Source organism: Hevea brasiliensis, chromosome 12 (assembly GCF_030052815.1).
Source record: "Hevea brasiliensis isolate MT/VB/25A 57/8 chromosome 12, ASM3005281v1, whole genome shotgun sequence".
NCBI lineage: Eukaryota > Viridiplantae > Streptophyta > Magnoliopsida > Malpighiales > Euphorbiaceae > Hevea > Hevea brasiliensis.
Genome location: NC_079504.1, coordinates 94,868,543 through 94,895,817, shown reverse-complemented (window position 1 = coordinate 94,895,817; position 27,275 = coordinate 94,868,543).

The window sequence follows — 27,275 nt, the reverse complement described above, 5'->3', positions numbered from 1 at the left end:
CCCTTGATTTTCGGGTTTCGGCCCAAACTACAAACTTGTAGGTCTATGCCTTATTGCAAGTGGGACAAAATTTCAGGTTATTCTGAGTTGTGTAGACCAAGATATGGTCAATTTACCAATGCTGGACAAAATGCACTAAAATGGTAGGCTTAGGTCAATTTTAGGTCATTTTCACTTCGGCCAGTTTTGGCACCCGAACTTGTGCAAGCTATTTGGCTTGGTTATGGTCATTTCTGGGCTTTGGTGTCTTCATAAGAATTGTATATCTATATCTAAACTATTCATGGTAAAAATCTCAGGTCAATTGGACCAGTTTTGAGTAAGTTATGGTCAAAACACTAACTGCTGCCCAAATGATCAATTTTTAGGCTTTCAAGTCACTAATCCAGATTTGGTCATTTTTCAAGTTACCTTCTAGGCAGAATTTAGGTCAGCTTCCTTCATGAAAGTTGGCACTTTTTGTGCCTAGTTTCACCTCCAATTGGTCTCATACTAATTGGAGTTGCACACTTGAGGTTCTAAGCTAAAACATACACTTCCCTACTACACATTCTTCATCACTTACCAATTACACATTCTATACTTACCAAGCTAACTCTTTCATGCCAATTCTAGTTTGTACTATACCATTAACACACTTAACAACACATTTTGGTCATTTTGGATAGCTTGTAACCATTCTCAATATACACACTATAACACAGAATTTTTCCAAAGTCCATTTACACAATTTAACCACATGAACATACCCCATTTAAATATCCAATTCCAAACTATTATACACATATACATGCTGCCACCATAACCAACATAATTCAATAAACGAAACCATGAAACAACACATTTCAACTATACTTTAAAAGTTTTTGAATTACACATCTTCTTTAAATTGCTTCCAAACTTCTAAAACCAAGTGCACTATCACACATATACTTAGTGTACATTATCCAAATTATTTCTATACACATAAACACTTATACCAACATCTTAAACTACCATTAACAAGTAAAAACAACTTATAAATAGTGAGTTTCCATGGCTGCCGAAATGGTAGTTCTCCATTAATCCATCAAACTTCAAAATTTCTTCCATAAAACAACTCCCTACAACATCCACCCAAAGTTTAATGAAGCAAGATTTAAAAATACTCGCTTATCTCTTATGGACTTTCCTCAAAACTCCACCAAAACTTCCCTTTCTTGCTCCTAAAATGTTGCCCAAGCTGTATAGAACAACTTTAGTGAAGAAGATTAGAGGATTCCATGGTTGGATTATGGATGCATGGAGTTTTAAGTTTTGCCGGCCATGGAGTTTTGAGAGGAAATGGGTTTGGCTGGTATGTTTAAAGGTTGAAGATGATGAATTTTCTGTCCCATTTAGCTTTTATAGGTGTCCAAAATTGCTACATTAGTGGAGCACTAACAATATTTCAAAGATTAATTAATTAAAGTTTCACAATTCCCACATTTAACCTCTTTTCTTTCACTATTTACATAATGTATCTCATTTTAATTTTTCATGACATTTTCAAAGTGTAATATCATTTATTTTTTAATAAACATTTAGGTCAAAAGGCAACTCGGGATGTCAAATGACCATAATGCCCCTATTCGGGTTGCATTCCCGATTTTTCAATAACACCGAGTTTTGTCGTTTTCTTGATTTCTCGTTTTTCTTTGTACTAATTAATTAATTTTTCTTTGATATTTCTAATGACATTTATACTTCAATAAGTCATTAATTATGTCTCGAAACTAAATTCTGAGGGTTTCATGCAGTCCTGGGGTCGGCTATTGCCTGCGCCGTAACTTCCCTGTGCGGTCACCCATCGCTGCGATGCTGGCTCGTTAACTTAGTTTCATTTCATTTCTATTATTTTTTTCTTTGTTTTTCTTGTATTTTCCTTTCTTGTATTTCATTATTTTATGTCTCCTCACTAACATTTAAATGTAGTTCTAGGCATCCCAGCTGTCTAGACAACACTGGTCACCAGAATAGTAGAACGCACTACCGAATATAGGGGTGTTACGATTCTCCCCCCCTTAAAATAAATTTCGTCCTTGAAATTTTACCCAATAGCCGTTTTACAATATTCACTCGTTTATTTCCTCCTTTCTATATGATCGTATAATATTATTTCCTCTGAATTTGTGTAAGACTTTTAACAATCTAATATAACATTTACTTTGTTTATACAGCACTAATCTTTTCTTACTATCGTCCTGTCTAATATTTCGATTCATGTTCCCTTCTTGAATGACCATTATGGTCATATTAGAATTACTTATCTAATCATGGGTCCTTTGACCATTCTAGTCAACAATCTTACTCACATTCGTAACATTTCTTTGTTATATCTGAACCAACTGTTCATAGCTTACTTCCTTTTGTATTAAACTATAACCTTTTGATATTCTAACTTTCAAGTTATAACTCCCTAAGTAGGATTTCCAAACTCATTTCTAATAATAAAATTTTGTCCTAACATAACTATACCAATACAGATGCCATTGGCAACTATGCTCATCTTGGTGCACTATTAGTAGTACGTAGCTCTACACAATAATCTCAACTCAGTACTGTAATCTGCAACTTAGAGTATAAACATCAAGAAAATTGCGTAGTTACTACGATACATTCTCAGAGTTAAAATTTTCCTATATTTTATCCTTTTGGAATTTACTGATATTCGAATCTTATTCTATTTACAATATCCATTAATAATTACTAACAGTAACATCTTTGTCCTCATTTAGAGCAATTCTATAACTGCAATTTACTTTTATGTCCTCTTGCCTTACATTAAGTAGGCTTGCCGTTTAACTTTATAATTTATGGTGTGTTAGAAAATACTTTTCACTGATAAACTCTTTCAGAACTAATTTCACTTATTATCACATTCCTTATCTTAAAGGACTAATCACTACTGCATCAAAATTTATTCCCATGTAAAGGAATAACAGCATAACATATAGTTCTAACACTAACATACAACTAAGAAGTGCTGGGATCAAACAAAAATAATTAATTGTTTCTTTTAAAAATTAAGAACTTACCAGCAACGACATCCAAAGTTTATGTTCTTTCCCTTTAGCGCATAATGGACGCTCTAACTGATGCGCTACTATGTTTGGGTTGATTCACTATGTTATGATTGTGAGGAGTACCAACTCTATTTCTATCTTAACCTCTACTGACTATTTGTGAACATTCGAGAGCAGATCGAGGTACTCTAGTACAATTTCTAACAAAGTGTCCAAGCTTTCCACAATTGTAGCAGGCTCCAGAGGCCTTGTAACAAATACCTCCATGTAGCTTACCACAAACATGGTAGAAACGGGCAGAATAGGAACTTCTGGTTGTTCGACGACTAGATCTTGGTGTTCTCTGCCCTGGTGATCCGCCTCTGTCATATCCCTGAGCTCGGGGTTCCTCAAATTCTTTTCTGTTCCCCAAATTACTATTCGAGCTCTGACCCATAGGTTTCTCCCTCTTCTCTATTTCACACTGCCCTTATGGGGGTTGGGTTTGTGCTTGAGCTTGAGCTAACAGAGTATCAGCCATTTGTTGAAAGAAAGTGGCCATTTGCTGGGCCATTTGTGCAGTAATTTGTACCGGTAAAACTGGTACAGTCGGGCCTTCGACACTTTGTGGAGCTGGGGCCTCAACTTATACTTCTGCCATAACAGACTGTTCTATTGTCTCATTCTTCTCTTCCATATCTTTTCATAGGATTTTCTATTCCTGTACAACCAACACAAGGAGATTCCTCTCCATTAGTTCATATTTATGATGTAAATGTACTATATGTATCAAACATTTGAGTTGTTGTAGTTACCGACAAAAAGATTTCAAATTCACAGTTCAAAATTTACTTTAAAACCATTGCTCTGATACCACAAAACATGTCACACCCTACTCCTCCGTGAGATGTAACATGATCCAGTAGTACACCTAATGAATTACCATACTTCGCCTACCAGTAACCCTGTCACACCTTACCCCTCTGTAAGGCATAACATGATCCCGTAGAATACGTAATGAACTACCGAACTTCACCTACCGATAACTCATTAAGTACCCTACAAGGGATTTTAAACAATTTTCTTACTTTTGACAAGTGGTGAGCATTTTCTAATAGGTATTTAAAACATACGATTAAAAGTAAATCTAGTTAATATTTTTGGTCCATTTTAGTTTTTCTCAAATTTTATAAAAATTTTGACAGAGTTTCCTCTGTATTTTGAGAAAACAGTTCTTCAAATACCTGTAAAAAGCACTTTTAAAAATTTTTTCTCAACAACTACTTCAATTTCACAATCAAATTCAATCCATTTCAATAACTCCACAATCATTTCAATCAATTTCTCAAGTTCAAAATTCAATAATCCTCAAAATACTAACAATACATTTCATTAAAATTAAATAAAATAGTTCCACTCATATTTCATTAGAGACAAAACAATTTATATATATACATCATTACAAAATTTACATCAAAGGAAATTCAAACTAAATTTTTTTATTGCAAACTTCATACAAACTTTGTGCAAGCTGCTCAAGACCCATTTACATGTCCATACTTTTATATGCAATACATACATCAAAAGAAATATTTACAATTAGGGTATAAATTATACCCGATGACTTTAAGCTGATAGCTCCTCACACCTCAGCAACTCAGTCTGCTGCTCCTCTAGTCTCTATATCTGCGACAGCAATAAAAGCTATCGCTGAGTACTAGGACTCAGTGGTGCACAACATACTAAAATAATCTTTATGCAAAACTTAAATCACATTTATTCAAAAAAATTGACTAAACATGAGCATTAAACACAAAACATGAATTATGAGATTTTAATGCAAACTAAGTTTATTTCAAAGTATCAAAACACATTTCATAAAACCCACAGTTAGATCATGCCATTCGAAACAAATAGAATCTCAATAGCCAGAGGCTAAAGAGAAATCACATCACAAGGCTAACTAGCTCAAATATATGGATATCCATTCACATCCTCTTCTACTGGCACACCTCAACACTTCTCCAGAGAAGGAATCAAAATTCGAAACTGATTACCCCCACTAGTCGTGCTAGTGAGGTGTTCAAATATATGGTCATGACAGTGTGGTTTCAAAACTTATCTTAACAATTTGCTAAACATTGTCATTTCAAATATAAACAATAACTTTTACAATTTAAATCAAAACATCATAGATAATGTCACAAATAAACTTTCACAATTCAAAGCAAAGTAAAATACATATTTCATTCACTTTATCAATGAATTTTAAAGCATAGTAATGTTGTGCACAAACCTCAAGCGAGTCGCCTCTTGGCCTCGACTCCGTTCCTCGAGTTCCTTTCCGGTATTCTTTTCAACTGAAATACAAAATTTTATAATGTTTCAATACTAGAGCTTAACATAAATCTAAAATAAATTTACCCTCATTTTTACCTAGCTCTAACGTGCTAAACTCGACGTTCTTGAAATTTTGTGTTTCGGGTTACTATTCACTATACTATTCAAGTCAAATTGTTGACTTTCTAAGGCTTAATAGGTATGGGAACTCCAACTTCACCCACATACCACATTTTGGTCACTAAACTTGTTGGTTTTGGTCATTTTCTCAAAACTTAGGTCTTTTAGGCAAAATGGCTAAATTTTTAGTTTTGGTGTCCCTAATTATACTGTTTCATTGGTCAGTTTACTGTTGGAATTTGTCAAAACTTTCTTCATAGAAAATGTTCCCTATTGTCTTAAGTTTATTCTCCTTTTTGAATCACCCCAATTGGAGTTTTGTAGCTCAAGTTATAAGCAAATTACATTTACTATTCATGTTGCAAAATTTTGTTCTGGCAGATTATTAATTCCAAATTTGTTCAGCCATTTGATCAAGTTAGGTCCATAATTTGATCTAACCTTCTTAATATGAAATGTTCTACTATGTCTTAGGTTTCCATCGGTTCAAGAATCACCTAAATCGGAGTTTTCTAGAGAGAGTTATAGCCATTGAAACTTTACTGTTCAAATGACAAATCTGCAGTCTGCAGATTCAGTGACCCAACTTTGCTCAGTAATTTGATTTAGTTAATGGCATAATTTGGGTTTGTGTTCTTCATGAAAGTTTTAGATCTATATCTCATCTAAACATTGATAAAAGTTTAGGTCATTTTGACCTGCCTACCTCGAGTTATGACCAAATGAACAAACATTATTCATTTGGTCAGGTTGTGCAGAGGCAGACTGTGATTTCTCAACTTTGGTCATTTTGTTCACTAGGTTTTAGTCACTTTTTGGGCATGCTTCCTAAATGAAAATTGTGTCATTTAGTGCCTATTTTCATCCCCAATTGGTCCCATATCCATTGGACTTATAAAATTTCATTTTTGGTCCCTCAAAGGAGATTTTGGTCATGCTATCAGCACATAACCTTATCCAATCCGAATTGGCTTTTAATTCCAACACTTCTAACACACCTCATTTGGTCACAAATGATCATTTTTCACTTCATATTAGGTCAAAGACACCATTTACAAATTTCTCCAAATTTTTTCCTCAAAACCCTAGGTCTCAAACCCTAACCACTCTAATCCATTGCAATTAAATAATTCAAAGCATATAAACACAATCTTTCAACTCATTCAAGCATCTTAACATGTTTAACTCAATCAAATTCATGCAAGTCACTCTCCCCTCCCTGCTGGACGAATTGCAGTTTAGTCCCTCACACATATTTTTTTTTTATTTTAAGTTTATTTCTATGCTCTTGATGCTATACATACACTAATTAAACTAAAACTTGAAGTTTGCATTACTTACCTTGTTAGTTGTCTTTGAACTTTCACTTCCTCTCAATTTTCTTCAATTCTTTGATGACCAATCTTCCTCTCAAGTGATTAAATCAAGTTTTTGTGAAGCAAGTATGGGAGGATTTGGGGTTTAATGGTGGTTTCAAAGCTTGAAGCAAGCTTTAATGGAGGTTTACAATGGTGAGGGAGAGAGAAACGTAAATGGTGAGGAAGATGAGGCTTTTTACTTTTTTTTTTTCTTTTCTTTTCTTTTGTCTTTTATCTCTTTAGGAAGACCAAAAATCTAAATAAATAAATTAATTAATTATATTCTTTATGGCATCATGCAAGAGGTCATGCATGATGTCATCACCTTTTAACTTTTCCATTCTCTTCTTTTTTTTATTATTTTTTTAATTTTCTATTAGTTCTTTAATTTAATTCTCGATTTTGAAATTTTCTTTTCTCCGATTTTATTTGATAGTTAGGTCAAGAGTCAGCTCTCGGGGAATTGACCAAATTGCCCCTCGTCAGTTCATCCGGATTTGCAATTAATTCCATATTTATTTCGGCTCCCTGACCTAATTATTTGACTGGCTTAACAGTTCTTTTTCATGATTTTCTCTTTTCCAATGTGTTCGTAATGGTCTTAAGGACAGCAGCGTCACATTTTACGGTTCAAAATTTGAGTTTAAAATGACTTCGCAGTCGTTCCCGAGAAGGTCACCCATCGTTGTGACTCTCAGCTCGTTTAACTTCTTCTGTTCTGTTTTTCTTATTTATACTCAACTAATTGAACATTACTAATTATTTTTGTTTATGGCTTCTCTAGTTGTCTTAAGTGTGGTTCTAATCTCCTTAATTGTCCGGACCGACACCGGTCACCGGAACAGTGAAATATACCAGGCTATGCAAATAGGGGTGTTACAATTCTCCCCCCCTTAAATAAATTTCATCTCGAAATTTTACCTAGTATTAATCTCTGAACAGCTGTGGGTGTTGTCTCCTCATGTCCTCCTCTCGTTCCCAAGTAGCCTCCTGGTCTGAATGATGGTTCCACAGCACTTTTACCAATGGTATCTGTTTGTTTCGTAGCTGCTTTACCTCATAAGCCAGAATCTCTATGGGTTCTTCTTCATATGTGAGGTCTGGATTCACTTCAATTTCCTCTACTGGTAGTACATGAGATGGGTCTGATCGATACCTGCTCAACATAGACACATGGAAGACATTATGTATCTTCTCTAACTCTGGAGGTAGACCCACTCTTTCCAAAACCTCATATGGCCCAATGAAACGAGGACTCAGTTTCCCCTTTCTGCCGAATCTCATAATTCTCTTCTAAGGAGAAACTTTGAGGAAAACTTTCTCACCCACTGCATACTCAATATCCCTTCTCTTCAGATCAATGTAGGACTTCTGAAAGTCTGATGCAGTCTTAAGTCGACCTCTGATCATCTTGATCTTCTCCTCAGTCTGCTGAACAATTTCGGGTCCAATCATCTTTCTTTCATCCACGTCATCCCAACACAATGGGGTTCTACATTTTCTGCCATACAAAGTTTCATATGGAGGCATCCCAATGCTTGATTGGTAGCTGTTGTTGTAAGCAAACTCAATCAAAGGCAAGTGTGTATCCCAACTACCCTCAAATTCAATCACACAAGCCCGTAGCATGTCCTCCAAGATCTGAATTACCCTTTCAGACTGGCCATCTGTCTATGGGTGGAATGCCGTACTGAAGTTCAATCTAGTTCTTAGGGCTCTCTGAAGACCACCCCAGAATCTAGAAGTGAACCTAGGATCTGCATCGATCGATGGATACTGGCACTCCATGCAGTCTCACAATCTCATCAATGTACAACTTGGCCAATCTTTCTAAACTGTAGTCCATCCAAACTGGCAGAAAATGAACAGACTTGGTTAGTCTGTCAACAATGACCCATACTGCATCGTGACTCTTATGTGTCCTTGGAAGTCCCATCACAAAATCCATTGTTATTCTCTCCCATTTCCATTCTGGTATTGGTAGTGGATGTAACAACCCGGCGGGTACTTGATGCTCTGCCTTCACTTGCTGACAAGTTAGGCATTTGGAAACAAACTCTGCCACATCTCTTTTCATACCCATCCACCAGTAATGCCCCTTTAGCCCTCTATACATTTTTGTGCCACCAGGGTGCATGGCAAAAGGAGACTCATGTGCTTCCTTTAAAATGATCTTCCTCAATTCAACATCATTAGGAACACACATTCTGCCCTGGTGTAGCAGTAGGCCATCATCTCTAACTGAGAACTCAGGTTTATTGCCCTGCCTAACTTCTTCCAACAGCTTCTGATACCTCTGATCATTCTGAGTAGCCATTCTAATCTGATCAATCAACACTGGCTGTACATGCCATGCAACTGCTGCCTGCCCATCATCATTAATCTCTAAGCTGGCATGCAATAATCTTAACTCATGTACCAAAGACAAAGGAGTAACCCATAGATTTGCCATAGTCTTGCGACTTAAGGCATCAGCCACAACATTAGCTTTCCCTGGCTGATAGTCTATCAGACAATCATAGTCTTTTATCAACTCTAACCATATCCTCTGTCTCAAATTCAGCTCTTTCTGGGTGCCCAAATACTTCAAACTCTTATGATCTGTGTAGATGTAACACTTTTCCCCTTACAAATAGTATCTCCAGATCTTAAGAGCAAACACTATAGCTACAAGCTCCAAATCATGTGTCGGATAATTCCTCTCAAGTGGTTTTATCTAGCGCGATGCATAGGCAATGACATTTCGATCTTGCATCAATACACAACCTAACCCATTGTGAGAAGCATCACTATAAACTGTGTATTCTTTACCCGGAGTAGGTAAAGTCAGGACTGGAGCTTCAGTCAAACATTTTTTCAATTCATCAAAACGCTGTTGGCATTTATTCGTCCACTGAAATTTCACATCTTTTCTAAGCAGCTTGGTCAATGGAGATGCCAACATGGAGAATCCCTTCACAAATCAACGGTAGTATCCAGCTAAACCCAGAAAACTGTGAATCTTTGTGACATTTTTGCGTGGCCTCCAATTAAGGACAGCTTTAATCTTACTTGGATCTACCTTAATGTCCTCTTCTGATACTACATGCCCCAAAAAGGATATCTCCTTCAGCCAAAATTCACACTTTGACAATTTGGCATATAGCTGTTTCTCCCTCAAAGTCTGTCGTACAATCTGCAGATTAGGCTCTTCTTCATTCCTCGAATAGACCAATATATCATCTATGAATACCATAACAAACTGGTCGAGGTATGGTCTGAAGATAGTGTTCATCAGATCCATAAAAGCAGCCGGAGCATTAGTTAACCCGAATGGCATAACCAAAAACTCATAATGGCCATAGCGAGTTACGAAGCGCTTTAGGAATACTCTGCTCTTGTACTTTCAGTTGATAATAACCTGATCTCAGGTCAATTTTGGAGAACACAGCTGCACCCCTCAACTGATCAAATAAGTCATCAATGCGGGGCAATGGATATCTGTTCTTTATTATCACCTTATTCAACTGCCGATAATCAATACACAAGTGGAGAGTGCCATCCTTCTTCTTTACAATCAACACCAGCGCTCCCCAAGGTGACACACTAGGGCGGATAAAGCACTTGTCAAGCAATTCTTGTAACTGCACTTTCAACTCTTTCAATTCTGAAGGTGTCATTCTATATGGCGTTATGGAGATTGGGTCCACACCAGGCATAACATCAATCTCAAACTGCACCTCTCTTTCTGGAGGTAATCCTGGCAATTCATCAGGAAACACATCTAGAAAATCACATAAAGTAGGGATGTTCTTTAGTGCTGGACTCCCCCTTTGGGTGTCTATCACATGTGCCAAGTATGCTTCACACCCCTTTCTGAGCAGCCAAAATGATGTTTGATGTCAGTAAATGCCTCTCCCCATGTTTTACCACATCACCATACAAAGGGAGACTAAAAGTGACTATCTTCAGTCTACAGTCAATCATTGCGTGATGCCTGGCTAACCAATCCATGCCAAAGATAATATCATACTCTCTGAAGGGCATTTTAATCAAGTCTGACAGGAAAACATGTCCTTGGATCACCAAAGGATAGTCTCTATAAATTCTGTTGACCCGAACTTCTTGTCCTAACGGACTAGTTACTAGCACTTCAAAACCCATTTGCACACATGGAACAGCAAGTGAACTGACTATGCTAGCACTAACATATGAATGGGTTGAACCCGGATCAAACAACACAAAAACATCTTGCTCAGAGATAAAGAATGTACCGGCTACAACATCAGAAGTCTCAGCCTCTTCTCGCTGTCTCATTGAATAAACCTGACTGAAGCACTCCCTTGTGCCGATTGACCAACTGTGCCCTGACTGCCTGAAGCAATGCCTCTACCTCTGCCTCTTCCTCTGCCAATAGACTGTGAGCCTCTGGGAGCAAGACTCTGAATAGATCCCTCGGTAGTAGTAGGAGCTGGACCATATCTCGAAGACGGAGCACTAGTGCAGTCTCTTACTAAATGACCCTTACCTCCGCAGTTAAAGCAGGCTCTAGTGGCCCAATAACATTCCCCCCTATGAATCTTGCCACAACTCTCACAGGGGCGGGCAGAATATGAACCCCTGCTCGACTGCTGACCAGACCTAGGGGGTCTCTGTCCAGAAAATCTACCCCTACCAAATCTTCCACCTCGACCCCTGCTGGGTCCACTAAATTTCTTTTTCTTTCCAGAGGTACCACCAGAACTCGGCTCTACTGACTTTTCCCCCTTGTCTTTTTCTGATTTCTCAGCTTTTTCTGATTTTTCTTTCACTGGGGTTGCTTTTGATTCAATTCTCTCCAGTTCAAGTGCTTGAGACATAAGCTCTGAGAAGTTGCTGTGTCGAAATCCCACAACTTGCATCCTTATGCTGGGCTTCAAACCCGTTTCAAATGTCTTGCACCTTGCCTTGCTGGTAGTAAGGAGACTCCCAGCATAATGACTTAAAGCGGGAGAAGTCCCTCTCATACTCCGCCACTGATCGGTTCCCTTGTTTCAAACTAAAAAATTCTTGCAATTTTTTATCAACATATGCATCCGATGTATTTGCATGCGAACTCTCGATGAAGTCATCCCAGTGTCAACGTGGTTCACCAAGGCGTGGGGATGGTCTTCCACCAATCATACGCATCCCCTTGCAGTAGTGATACAGAATACTCAAACTTCAGTTCATCTTGGCAGTGCAGCTTCTTAAATACTCTATCCATTCTTTCAAGCCATTGCACTGCCTCTAAAGGGTCCACTGTACCCTTAAATTCTGTAGCCCCATACTTTAATAACTTATCATACTGTCTGGCTGGAGGCAGTAGTTGTGCCACAGGTGGTTGGGGTGGAGCTTGAACAGGCATACCCCCAGCCATTTGTTGAAACATCGCAGCCATCTGCTGTGTGAACAGTGCAGGAAACTACGGCATTTGCGGGGCTGGTGCTACTGACCCACTGACATTCGGTAAAGCTGGGGCTTCCCCTTGTGCCTCAGCTTAAACATACTACTCAACTGAGCGATCCCCTTCTTCCATTTCAGGTTGAAGTTTGGGTATCTCCTGAACAAGTAACACATGGAGATTCCTTCCGTTAGTTCATATTTATGATGTAATGCACTGTATGTAACAAATATGGATATTGAGCAGTTGTACTTAACAAAGAAAAGACACAAATTCTAAAGTTAAAACATAATTCAAAAATTTGCTCTGATACCACTAAAACATGTCACACCTTACCCCTCTGTAAGGCATAACATGATCCCTTAGAATACCTAATGAACTACCAAACTTCACCTACCGATAACTCATTAAGTACCCTACAAGGGATTTTCAACAATTTTTTTACTTTTGACAAGTGGTGAGCATTTTCTAATAGGTATTTAAAACATACGATTAAAAGTAAATCTAGTTAATATTTTTGGATCATTTTAGTTTTCCGCAAATTTTATAAAAATTTTGACAGAGTTCCCTCTGTATTTTGAGAAAACAATTCTTCAAATACCTGTAAAAAGCACTTCTAAAAATGTTTTCTCAATAACTACTTCAATTTCACAATCAAATTCAATCCATTTCAACAACTCCATAATCATTTCAATCAATTTGTCAATTTCAAAATTCAATAATCCTCAAAATACTAACAATACATTTCATTCAAATTAAATAAAATAGTTTCACTCATATTTCATTAGAGACAAAACAATTTATATATATACATCATTACAAAATTTACATCAAAGGAAATTCAAACTAAATTTTTTTATTACAAACTTCATACAAACTTTGTACAAGCTGCTCAAGACCCATTTACATGTCCATACTTTTATATGCAATACATACATCAAAAAGAAATATTTACAATTAGGGTATAAATTATACCCGATGACTTTAAGCTGATAGCTCCTCACACCTCAGCAGCTCAGTCTGCTGCTCCTCGAGTCTCTGTATCTGTGACAGCAATAAAAGTTATCACTGAGTATTAAGACTCAATGGTGCACAAGATACTAAAATAATCTTTATGCAAAACTTAAATCACATTTATTCAAAAAATTTGACTAAACATGAGCATTAAACACAAAACATGAATTACGAGATTTTAATGCAAACCAAGTTTATTTTCAAGTGTCAAAACACATTTCATAAAACCCACAGTTAGATCATGCCATTCGAAACAAATAGAATCTCAATAGCCAGAGGCTAAAGAGAAATCACATCACAAGGCCAGCTAGATCAAATATATGGATATCCATTCACATCCTCTTCTACTGGCACACCTCAAAACTTCTTCAGAGAAGGAATCAAAATTCGAAACTAATTACCCCCACTAGTCGTGCTAGTGAGGTGTTCAAATTTATGGTCATGACACTGTGGTTTTAAAACTTATCTTAACAATTTGCTAAATATTGTCATTTCAAATATACACAGTAACTTTTATAATTTAAATCAAAACATCATAGATAATGTCACAAATAAACTTTCACAATTCAAAGCAAAGCAAAATACATATTTCATTCACTTTATCAATGAATTTTAAAGCACAGTGATGTTGTGCACAAACCTCAAGCGAGTTGCCTCTTGGCCTCGACTCGGTTCCTTGGGTTTCTTCCCAGTATTCTTTTCAACTGAAACACAAAATTTTATAATGTTTCAGTACTAGAACTTAACATAAATCTAAAATAAATTTAGCCTCATTTTTACCTAACTCTAACGTGCTAAACTCGGCGTTCTTGAAATTTTGTGTTTCGGGTTACTATTCACTACACTATTCAAGTCAAATTGTTGACTTTCTAAGGCTTAATAGGTATGGGAACTCCAACTTCACCCACATACCACATTTTGGTCACTAAACTTGTTGGTTTTGGTCATTTTCTCAAAACTTAGGTCTTTTAGGCAAAATGGCCAAAATTTCAATTTTGGTGTCCCTATCAGTTTACTGTTAGAATTTGGCAAAACTTTCTTCATAGAAAATGTTCCCTTTTGTCTTAAGTTTATTCTCCTTTTTGAATGACCCCAATTGGAGTTTTGTAGCTCAAGTTATAAGCAAATTACCTTTACTGTTCATGCTGCAGAATTTTCTTCTGGCAGATTATTAATTCCATATTTGTTCAGCCATTTGATCAAGTTAGGTCCATAATTTGGTCTAACTTTCTTCATATGAAATGTTATACTATACCTTAGGTTTCCATCGGTTCAAGAATCACCTAAATCCAAGTTTTCTAGAGAGAGTTATAGCCATTGAAAATTTACTGTTCAAATGACAAATCTGCAGTCTACAGATTCAGTGACCCAAATTTGCTCAGCAATTTGATTTGGTTAATGGTATAATTGGGTTTGTGTTCTTTATGAAAGTTTTAGATCTATATCTCATCTAACCACTGATAAAATTTCAGGTCATTTTGACCTGCCTACCTCGAGTTATGACTAAATGAACAAGCACTGTTCATTTTGTCAGGTTGTGCAGAGGCAGACTGTGATTTCTCAACTTTGGTCATTTTGTTCACTAGGTTTTAGTCACTTTTTGGGCATGCTTCCTCAATGAAAATTGTGTCATTTAGTGCCTATTTTCATCCCCAATTGGTCCCATATACATTTGACTTGTAAAATTTTATTTTTGGTCCCTCAAAGGAGATTTTTGTCATGCTGCCAGCACATGACCTTATACAATCCGAATTGGCTTTTAATTCCAACACTTCTAACACACCTCATTGAAGGAATGGAAGCATGAAAAACACAAGTTTATACCATTGAATTCAAAAATTTTCACCTAGGGTCACATGCATCATGCAAGATTTATTTTTATTTATTTGATTTCAATGATAAACAACATATTAAAACTCTTTTAATATGTTTTTGGATCTGTATTTGCCATTTAAGATTTTAAAATTAATCAGATTAAATTTAGAACCCTAGATTAAATCAAGAACGATTACACTAACCTCTTGATGCACTGCAGCGTGTCTGCGCCTTTGAGATTCGTCTTCAGGACACCAGATGTTATCCCTCTAGCTTGTCCACACCAAGAACACCTATGGCAGCCCTTGAACAGCTTCTAAAGCTTTTTCTATTAATTAGAAATTCAAGTTCTGCCTTTTAAGAGATTAGAGATATAAATAGGACACTAGAAACAATTTCTAGTGTTCTTAATTCAAGAGATTGATGGCTAATCTCTTTGAATTGATGAGAAATGAAGAAGAATATATGAAAAGCCTCAAAGTGGCGTGACAAAGGAGAGGAGTGGCTACTGGTTATTTTTCTTTTCATAACCACACTTAAATAGCTAGGTTAACACATTAAACCCTTGCCACATGTCACCCTTTAATTACCTCTAGGCTTAAGTGACCCAATCACATTGTGCCAAGTGTCAAACCTATATTTAAATCTTGATTTTAAATTTCTTACATGATTAAAAAACATTTAGCAAGCTTATGTGTAATCCCATGTGTCACCATCTCATTGTGCCACGTGTCACACTGTGAAATGACCAAAATGCCCCTGTGTCTTAATTTTGAGTTCTTAACCCAAAATAATTATTTTTCTTCCTCTAATTAATTTATATCAAATATAAATTAATTAATTAATCTCTATTAATTAATTTATCAATAATTAAATTCATATTTAAACACTTTAAATATAAATTTAATTTATACTACACATCCAATAATCTAGATTTGGTTTCAAGTCATGCTAGGGACTTTGCAATTTAATTGCAAACCAAACCTATTTAATTAATCAATTAAACTCTTTAATTAATTAATTAAATCATATTTAAATAGGTGATAACTTGTGTATGTGTGTGACTTACTAGGCTCATCACTAATTGGCAATGAGACATGATATCAACTCTTAATATCATCAGAACTCTTTCTTACCATAAATGATTTCTCTAAATCATTTTATGCACCTCATAGACCATGGTTAACACCTAGCATAGCATGCCATGGCCACCTAATTACTAATAAGGTTTACCTTAAATGAACCTATAATCATATGTTACCATGCACTAGAATCTCTCTGTTACAAAATCCCAACTCAAGCTGGAGTCATGGTTTATGTCAAACTCCATTTGCTATGAATATTATGTTCTCTTTTAATTCCAGTTCTTGATTAAAAAGATTTTCTCATTAGAAACTCTTTTCTGAATAAATCTATCTGTCCTGGCCAGGAACTTGAAACATCAAGAACAATTAAATGAACATAGGATTTTATCTCTATTTACTTAGAGGAACAGATTCCATCTTGATCAACACCTACCTCCATATATAACTAGTAGGAGCCAACACATGCCCATATACCCATACATAGTACAAGTATGAAAGCAGTATCAAACTCAAACTACCTATATACAAGATAACTGCGCTATCTCAGGTCTAAAGATTATATGCACTGATATGATTTATGACAAAACATTGATAAGAGTAAACTCCATGTGCTTGTCATAAGTGTCACTGGTTCGGCCTACTTATCATTTATAAGTGCCTATCATGTTTGTTATATGGCATGAGACTCACCATTCCATCTTATTTATATCTCATATAAATAACTTGGGAACAAACATGAATACAATCTTTCTGGATAAGTCATGTCTTTATTATGAAGTATACTCGATTGTGAACCTATTTATGATACTTTGTGCTAGAAATATTGTCACTCATATTCTTAACAACTTAAGAATAATATTTCTAACAAAATATCAATGGACCTTTTCTATTACACATAAATATATTATGTAAACGGAAAAGTGGAAATGCCGTTTATTAATAAAAATATGTACAAGATACATACTAAATGATATGCTCTAGGACATACTACTAACAATCTCCCACTAGCACTAGAGCCATTCATTATAATATCTTAGACCTATCTTCTCAAGATGTCAATCTAACTGAGTCTGTGACATAGGCTTAGTGAATGGATCAGCTGGATTTTCAGCTGATGCTATTTTCTGTATGGCTACATCGCCTCGCCCAACTATTTCTCTGATAATATGGCAGTGCCTTTCTATGTGTTTGGATTTCTGGTGAGACCTTGGTTCCTTAGCCTATATGACTGCTCCATTATTGTCACAGTGTATTGGAACTGCTGACTCAATGGAAGGAACTACTGTAAGTTCTGTCACGAACTTCTTTATCCAAACAACTTGCTTTGCAGCATCTGATGCAGCAATATACTCAGCCTCTATAGTGGAATCTACATTCGTGCTCTGTTTGGAACTCTTCCAACTGACTGCACCTCCATTACAAATGAACACATATCCAGAGGTAGACTTTCTATCATCGATATCTGATTGGAAATCAGAATCAGTATAACCATCCAATTGCAAGTCTCCACCTCCATAAATCAAGAATAAATCCTTAGTTCTTCTCAAGTACTTAAGGATATTCTTGACAGCTATCCAGTGTTCCAAACCTGGATTGGATTGATAACTGTTAGTCAAACTAACAACATATGCGATATCCGGCCTAGTACACAAAATTGCATACATTAAACTTCCAATAGTCGAAGCATATGGAATCCTGGCCATCTTATCTCTTTTCTTTAGGTGTCTTTGGAGACATCTCTTTAGAAAGGTGGATACCATGTCTCACTGGTAACAATCCTCTCTTGGAATCAAGCATGTTAAACCTCTTTAACACCTTTTCTAAATATAAACTTTGAGATAAACCAATTATTCTTTTCGCTCTATCTCTATAGATGCGAATCCCAAGAATATAGGTTACCTCCCCTAAGTCTTTCATGGAGAATGTATTTGACAACCATATCTTTATAGTCGTCAACATACCTGTGTCATTACCCATCAACAGTATGTCATCCACATATAAGACAAGGAAAGTGATAGCACTGTCACTAACCTTCTTATATACACATGGCTCATCCTTATTTTTGATAAAACAAAAGGATTTAATGGCTTCATTAAAACGGATGTTCTAACTCCTCGAGGCTTGTTTCAACCCATAAATGGATCGCTTTAGCTTGCATACCTTGGAACCATCTTGGGATTCAAAACCCCTAGGTTGTTCCATGAAAATGTTTTCTTCAATGTATCCATTGAGAAAAGCTGTTTTGACATCCATCTGCCAAATCTCATAATCATAGTATGCAGCTATTGCTAATAAAATCCTAATTGATTTAAGCATGGCAACAGGTGAGAAAGTCTCCTCATAGTCGATTCCTTACCTTTGGCGAAACCCTTTCACTACTAGCCTTGCCTTATAGGTCTCTACCTTTCCATCAGAACCAATTTTCTTCTTGAAAACCCATTTGTTCCCTATTGATACAATACCTTCAGGTGGGTCAACAAGATCCCAAACTTGATTCTTATACATGGCATCAATCTCGGATTTCATAGCATCAATCCATTTTGAAGAGTCTATATTTGATATAGCTTCTTCATAAGTAAGTGGATCATCTCCATGATTTACTTCTTCATGAGTAGACAACTCTTGTTCTTCTTCATGAAGAAAACCACATCTCACTGGTGGGTGAGATACCCTGGTTATTCTACGAGGAACAGCTGTAGATGTTTCATTAACGGGTATAGGTTGACAAGATGGATCTATATCCATCTGATCTGTTGGTTGGTCAGAATTCTCCAATTCTAACTCTATTTGCCTTCCTTTGCCTCCTTCTTGAACAAACTGTTGTTCGAGAAATGTGGCATCTCTACTTATCACAACCTTTTGTGAAGTAGGCAAATAAAAATAATATCCAAAACTATCTTTTGGATATCCAACAAATCGACCTTTTTCTGATCTGGTCTCCAATTTATCAGTGTTCAGCTTTTTGATATAAGCTGGACAACCCTAAATCTTAACATGCTTAAGACTTGGTTTTCTTCCATGCCATATCTCATAAGGTGTGGAAGAAACTGATTTTGATGGAATCCTATTCATAATATACAAAGTGATTCTAATGCAAATCCCCAAAGAAGATTGGCATATCGGTATAGCTCATCATACTACGAACCATATCCAATAAGTACGATTTCTCCTTTCAGATACACCATTCAGTTGTGGCGTTCCTGGAGGAGTTAGCTGAGAAACAATGCCATGCTCTCTCAAGTATTCATCAAATTCAGTACTCAAATATTCACCTCCACGATCTGATCGAAGAGCTTTAATACTCTTTCCTGTTTGATTTTCTACTTCAGATTTAAATTCTTTGAACTTTTCAAAAGATTCATGTTTGTATTTCATCAAATACAAATACCCAAACCTTGATTTATCATCAGTAAAGGTAATAAAATAATGAAAACCCCCTCTAGCCATTTCTTTAAATGGACCACATACATCACTATGTATTAGCTCCAAAATATTTTCAGCTCTTAGCCCTTGTCCAACAAAGGGTGATCTAGTCATTTTGCCCTTAAGGCAAGATTCACAAGTTGGAGTAGGCTCAAAGCCCAATGAGGATAGAATCCCCATTTTCTCCAGTTTTGCAATCCTATCTTCTGCAACATGATATAACCTTAAGTGCCAAATATATTTTGAACTTGAGTTGGTTTTCACCATGGCATTGCATTCTTTTAGATCACTTGCATTCAATTTGTGTTTGTCATTATTATCCAAATAATAAAGACCATCATTCATATAACCCGAACCAACATATTTATTTCCAAAATAAATATTGTAAACATCATCTGTGAACTGAAATTCATAGCCATTTCTATCAAACTAGATATAGAAATGATGTTCTTAAAAGCATCAGGTACATATAAAATATTATCCAAACACAAAATATGTCCAAACATGTAGAAAGATTTAGATCCTATGGCAAAAGCTTCAACAGTTGAGCCATTGCCAATCCGGACTCTAATATCTTGAGAACACAAGCTGCTATTGTTTGCTAGTTCCTGCATATCATTAGAAATGTGAGAAGCGCACGATATCTAAAACCCAAGCTGTAGATGAACTATGAGTATCATCAGAATCTAAATAACAAGATATGGACATACCTTCCGAAGGTGTATCCTTCTTGTCCTTCAGAGAAGCAAGATACTCTGGGCAGTTCCTTTTCCAGTGCCCATCCTTTTGGTAGTGGAAACACTTTCCTTTGCCTTCATCAGCTTTAGTCTTCCTTTTCTGCTTAGCTATTTTCTTGGAAGAACCAAGAATCTGAGATTTCTTTTTCTTATTGCCCTTCTTCTTGTTGGACGTTCCAGCAGAAGAAGATGCAACCAAAGCTACCTCTTTTCCTTTATTGCCTGGCATATTCTTTTGGGGAATAATCAGCATGTTGAGTAAACCAACTAAGGTGCATTTCTGTTTAGTCATATGAAAATTTGTCACAAAATTCCCAAAAGACTCAGGAAGGGACTGAAGGATCAAATCCGTTTGTAGTTGGAAATCCATGTTCAAGTCAAGATGTTCCAACTGCTCAATCAGCCGAATCATCTTGTGGACATGATCCCCAACATTCTGTCCCTCAGACATCCTCATACGGAATAGCTGTCTAGATATCTCATACCTAGCATTCCTATTGTGCTCACCATACAACTCTTGTAGGTGAAGGAGGATCTCACTCGCACTCTGCATGTTCTCATGTTGCTTTTGTAACTCATTACTCATGGAAGCAAGCATGTAACACTTAGCTCTCATATCATGCTCCTTCCACTTGTCCAAAGTTTCATGTTCCGCTTGTGTGGCCTCTGGAGGTAAGGGACCAGGAACATTTGAATCTAGAACATATCCTATATGTTCAAGGTTCAGGACAAGTTTCAAATTTCTTAGCCAATCAGAAAGATTAAGTCCTGTCAACCTATTCTGATCAAGTATGCTTGCAAGGATATTGGATGGTGGTGGTTGTTTTGTGCTCATTTTTATCAGAAAATTAACTGCAAAAAATAACCAGATTAATTAGTAAATGTATCATGTAATTAACCAAAATAATTATGGTCTTTTAATCAAATTGGTCCTCCCATTAACTTAGCGAATTCAGACACTTCCAAAGTAGAAAACGGAAATCCTAGTTGGATGGATTTCTAGTGGGTGATTGAATTCTTATAATTCTATTGATCATCCGCAGGCACATCGATTATTGGAATTACAATAAACTATAAGTGAGCAACTCCTTGCCCATCACATCTCATGTGAGGTTCAATCCTTTACCTAGCCCCTAATGCTCAAAATCTCAGGTATATCCATTATTGACTTATCTTGCATTAGTTAAGTTGATCCCATTGAGCCAGTAATTATGCAAATAATTTTAATGTCCTTAGGTACATCCAATATTGGCCACTAAACCTGTCACACTCTACCCCTCTGTAAGGCATAACATGATCCCGTAGTATACATAATGAATTACCAACTCCGTCTACTGATAACCCATTAAATACACTACAAGGATTTTTCAAAAACTTTTCTTACTTCTTTTACAGTGGTGAGCACTATTTACAGGTGTTAAAAACCTTTTTTGAACTGAAGCGATAAAACTAACACATTTGAATTATTTGGAATTTCTGTAAAAATTTTGGCAGAGTGCCATCTGTATTTTGGATAAAACAGTTCTTCAGAAAACCTGTAAAAAGCACTTCAATATATTTCCAAATCTCAACTCCAACATATTTCTCAACACAACATACTTCTTAACTCAAATCCACAGTGATTTTTCAAAGACTGAGATAAAAGAAATATAATACAATTTTTACAAGTCAAAATAACTCATAATTTACTTTACAACTTCAATGTACAATTTTAATTTACAACTGCTCAAAACCAAAAACAATATGTACATACATGAACATACATTCTGATACAAAATGCAAAATGTGGTATACTCGTTATACGAGAATCTCATTTGGATGTACTAATGACCTAGTCTGCGCACTGTGCATGCGTCTACTGCGGCGGCAATAAAAGCTATTGCTGAGACAATGTCTCAGTAGTGCACAACATTAACCAAATACAACTTTAAATCACATTTCATAAATCATTTAAATGATGGATACGTAAAATCATAGTTAAATTCAAGACAATGAATGTCAAAAGGAATTTAACACAATATCACAATAAATCTCAGAGATCAAAACATAGTTAACTTCAAAAGACAGTAAATGTCAATAAGGATTTAACTCCATTTCACAATCTCATAATACAAATCAATAAATCACACACAGCTTAATCATGTTCCAAAGTTCAATTCATCCCAAAAGTCGATGACTAATGAGGAATAACATAGCTAGCTAGCAAAAATATGAGTACTCATTCTATTCATCCTCAACAGGCACACACCTCAACACTTCAGCCAGAGAGGGAATTCAATTTGTCCCACTAGACAAGCTAGTGAGGAATACAATCAATATACATCATAGCTGTGGTTTCAAACCATTTCCAATGCTTTTCAATCAATAAGTATCCATCAATATTATTCAAACAATTTTTCATAGTTCAAACCATTTACAATGCTTTTCAAGCAATAATTATTCATTCAAACACATTTTCACAATTTAAAACAATAAAATACAAATAGTCATAATTCATTTCAATTGAAAAATTTAAAAGAAATAGCTGTTGTGCACAAACCTCGGTTAACTGTCTCCTGGTCTTGACTCAGTGTTTCCTTCCCTTTTCTTGAGTCTTTGCTAACTGAGAAACATAATTTGAAGTGTTTCAGTACTAAATTAAACTCTCTCTAATGATAATGTTTGATAAATAATTCACTGAATGCTATTATTTGCTTAATCAACCTAATATATCGACCCTCGATGCATTTTAGGTAAATTAGGTTTTAATGTTATTAATATGACACATTCGATAGTCTTTTAGGGTTGGTACATGTTACCAAATTCATTTTCGTGTATACTGCATTTTCTTGCAATTTGCTAGATTCTGGGATACTAGTTTGACCTAGCCGGACGACCTAGTTCCCTCGGTTTTCGAGTTTTGGTCAAAACTACAAACTTGTAGATCTATGTCTTATGGAACGCGGGGCAAAATTTCAGGTCATTCTGAGTTATATAGACCAAGTTATGGTCATTTTACTATTGCTGGTCAAATTGCACCAAAATTGGTCACTTTAGGTCATTTTAGGTTCGGCCAGTTTTTGGACCCGAACTTGTGCAAGCTGTTTGACTTGCTTATGGTCATTTCTGGGCTTTGGTGTCTTCATAAGACTTATAGATATGGGTCTTACTATTCATGGTTTAAATTTCAGGTCGATTGGACCTGTTTTGAGTGAGTTATGGCCTAAACACTAACTGCTGTCCAAATGGTCAATTTTCAGGCCTTACTTGCACTTAATCCGAATTTGGTCATTTTTCAAGCTACCTTGAAAGCAGAATTTTGGTAAGCTTTCTTCATGAAAGTTGGCACATTTTGTGCCTAGTTTCACCTCCAATTGGTCTCATACCAATTGGAGCCACACAATTAAAGTTCTAGGCCTAAAACTCAAACTGCCTTATTGCAATTCTTGCATACATATCAAACATCACTTTTAACACTCACCAAACTTAACATTCAAACTAATTCAGGTTGTACCACAATCTAAACATAATTTACAACATATTATAGGTCATTCTGGCAGCTTACAATTACATTCAATGTGCACCAACAAGTGCAGAATTTGTCCAATTCAATTTACAACAATTCAATCACCAATTCATGCTCACTTACATGTCCCACTTCACACCACCATTCATGCACACAAACTGCCATAACAACCAACACATTTTAACATCATTATTCCATAAACCAAGCATGAATTCCAGCATTCCTCAAGGGTTAGCAAACTACCACAATGGTACACTTACATTCCATTACTTTCCAAGCTTTAAATTTCATTTTACATTTACATATACTAAGTATACATCACCCAACAATTTCCTACACAATATACATTTAACCAATCATTTAATTCACCATTTACAAGCACAAATAAACTGCCTTCAAGGTGCTTCCATGGCTGCCAAAAGTGCACATTCCCATTCAACATCAAAACTCAAAAATTTCTCCATAAATCAAACACCCATAATATCCTTACAAACTTTAACAAAGCAAAAATCAAAAACTCAAACTTACCTATGGATGAGACTTCTCAAATCTTCACAAAAACTTCTTGAAATTGCTATCAAACTCTTCCTTGTGATGTGGAGATAAACTTTAATGAAGCAACCTAGGTGTTTGGAGGTGAAATGAAAAGGATGATGAAGCTTGAATTACATGCGGCAATGGAGGTTTTGGGAGCTCTTTATCTACGGCAATGGTGATTTCTAAAGTTGAAGATGAAGTTTTAGTGGAGCAATCTGCCCACTTAATACATATTATAATCCTTAGTGGTCCACTCACATAAAATCAATCATATTTTATGTTTAAATATGTTAATTACCTCATTTGAACCCTATTTTTGCTATTTATATTAAGTACTCCTAATTTAATTTTTCATTATATTTTCAAAGTATAATATTATTTATTTTCAATGGACATTTAGGTCAAAAGACAATTCGGGGTGTCAAATGACCACAATGCCCCTGTTCGGGTTGCATTCCCGATTTTTCGGTAACACCGAGTTTTGTCCGTTTTTCGATTTCTCATTTTTCTTTGTACTAATTATTTAATTTTTCTTTGATATTTCTAATGATATTTTTATTTCAATAGGTGTCTATTTAAGTCCTAAAAATATTTTTCAGGGTTCCCCGCGGTCCAGGGCTAGTCAACGATCCACGCCGTGACTTCCCAGTGCGGTCACCCATCGCTAGGGTTCTCGGCTCGCTTAACTTGATTATATTTCTTTGCTATTATTTTTCATTTGTTTTTCTTGTATTTTCTTTTCTTGTATTTCATTATTTTATGTCTTCTCACTCATATCGAAGTGTAGTTCTAGGCATCCTAGCTGTCCGGACAGCACTGGTCACCGGAACAATAGTACGCACTATCGAACATCGGGGTGTTACAATTCTCCCCCCCTTAAATAAATTTCATCTCGAAATTTTACCTGGCATTAGTCTCTGAACAGCTGTGGGTGCTGTTTCCTTATATCCTCTTCATGTTCCCAAGTAGCTTCCTGGCCTGAATGATGGTTCCACAGCACTTTAACCAGGTGTATCTGTTTATTCCTCAGCTGCTTCACCTCATAAGCCAGAATTTTTATGGGTTCTTCCTCATATGAGAAGTCTGGATTTACCTCAATCTCTTCAACCGATAGTACATGAGATGGGTCAGATCTGTACCTCCTTAACATGGACACATGGAAGACACTGTGTATCCTTGCTAGCTCTGGAGGTAATGCCAACTGATATGCCAAAGGACCCACTCATTCCAGAACCTCATATGGTTCGATGAAACGAGGACTTAGTTTCCCCTAACTGCCAAATCTCATAATCCTCTTCTAAGGAGAAACTTTGAGGAATACCTTATCACCCACTGCATATTCAATATCTCTTCTCTTCATATCAACATAGGACTTCTGACGGTCTGATGCAGCCTTGAGTCTATCTCTGATCAATCTGATCTTTTCCTCTGTCTGCTGAATAATTTCTGGCCCAATCATCTTCCTTTCACCTGCTTCATCCCAACATATGGGAGTTCTGCACTTTCTGCCATACAAAGCTTCATATGAAGGCATCCCAATGCTTGATTGGTAGCTATTGTTATAAGCAAACTCAATCAAAGGCAAGTGTGTATCCCAACTACCATCAAATTCAATCACACAAGCCCGTAGCATATCCTCTAATATTTGAATTACCCTTTCAGACTGGCCATCTGTCTGTAGGTGGAATGCTATGCTGAAGTTCAATCTAGTTCCTATGGCTCTCTAAAGACTACCCGAGAATCTAGAAGTGAACCTAGGATCTCTGTCAGATACAATTGATACTGGCACTCCATGCAGTTTTACAATCTCATATATGCACAATCTGGCCAATCTTTCCAGGCTATAGTCCATCCGTACCGGCAAAAAGTGAGCAGACTTGGTCAGTCTGTCAACTATAACCCATACTGCATCATGACTACTCTGTGTCCTTGGAAGTCCTATAACAAAATCCATAGTTATTCGTTCCCATTTCCACTGCAGTGCGCAAAGGATGTAACAAACCAGCTGGAACTTGATGTTCTGCCTTTACTTGCTGACAAGTTAGGCATTTGGAAACAAATTCAGCTATATCTCTCTTCATACCCATCCACCAGTAATGCTCTTTCAGCCCTTTATACATTTTAGTTCCACCAGGGTGCATAGCAAAAGGAGACTCATGTGCTTCCTTCATAATGACTTGTCTCAATTCCACATCACTAGGAACGCACATTCTACCCTGATGTAGTAATAACCCATCATCTCTCATAGAGAATTCAGGTTTCTTGCCTTGCTGGACTTCTTTCAGTAACTCGATATTTATCATCACTCTGGCGACCATTACGATATGATCAATCAACACCTTTGTACATGCCATGCAACTCTTATGCATCCCTCATCATCAATCTCTAAACTGGCATGCTGTGCTTTTAATTCATATACCATAGACAAAGGAGAAACTCTGAGACTTGCCATAGTCTTGCGACTTAAGGCGTCAGCCACAATATTTGCTTTTCCTGGCTGATAGTCTATTATGTAATCATAATCTTTAATGAGTTCTAACCATCTCCTCTGCCTCAAATTTAATTCCTTCTGGGTGCCTAAGTACTTCAAGCTCTTGTGATCTGTGCAAATGTAACATTTCTCCCCATACAAATAGTTTTTCCAGATCTTCAGAGCAAAAACAATAGCTACTAGCTCCAAATCATGTGTTGGGTAGTTCCTCTCATGCGGTTTCGGCTGGCGTGATGCATAAGCAATGACATTCTGATCTTCCATCAATACACAGCCTAACCCATTGTGAGAAGCATCACTATAAACTGTGTATTCTTTACCCGGAGTAGGTAAAGTGAGGACTGGAGCTTCAGTCAAACACCTCTTCAACTCATCAAAACTCTGTTGGCATTTATCTGTCCACTGAAATTTTACATCTTTCCGAAG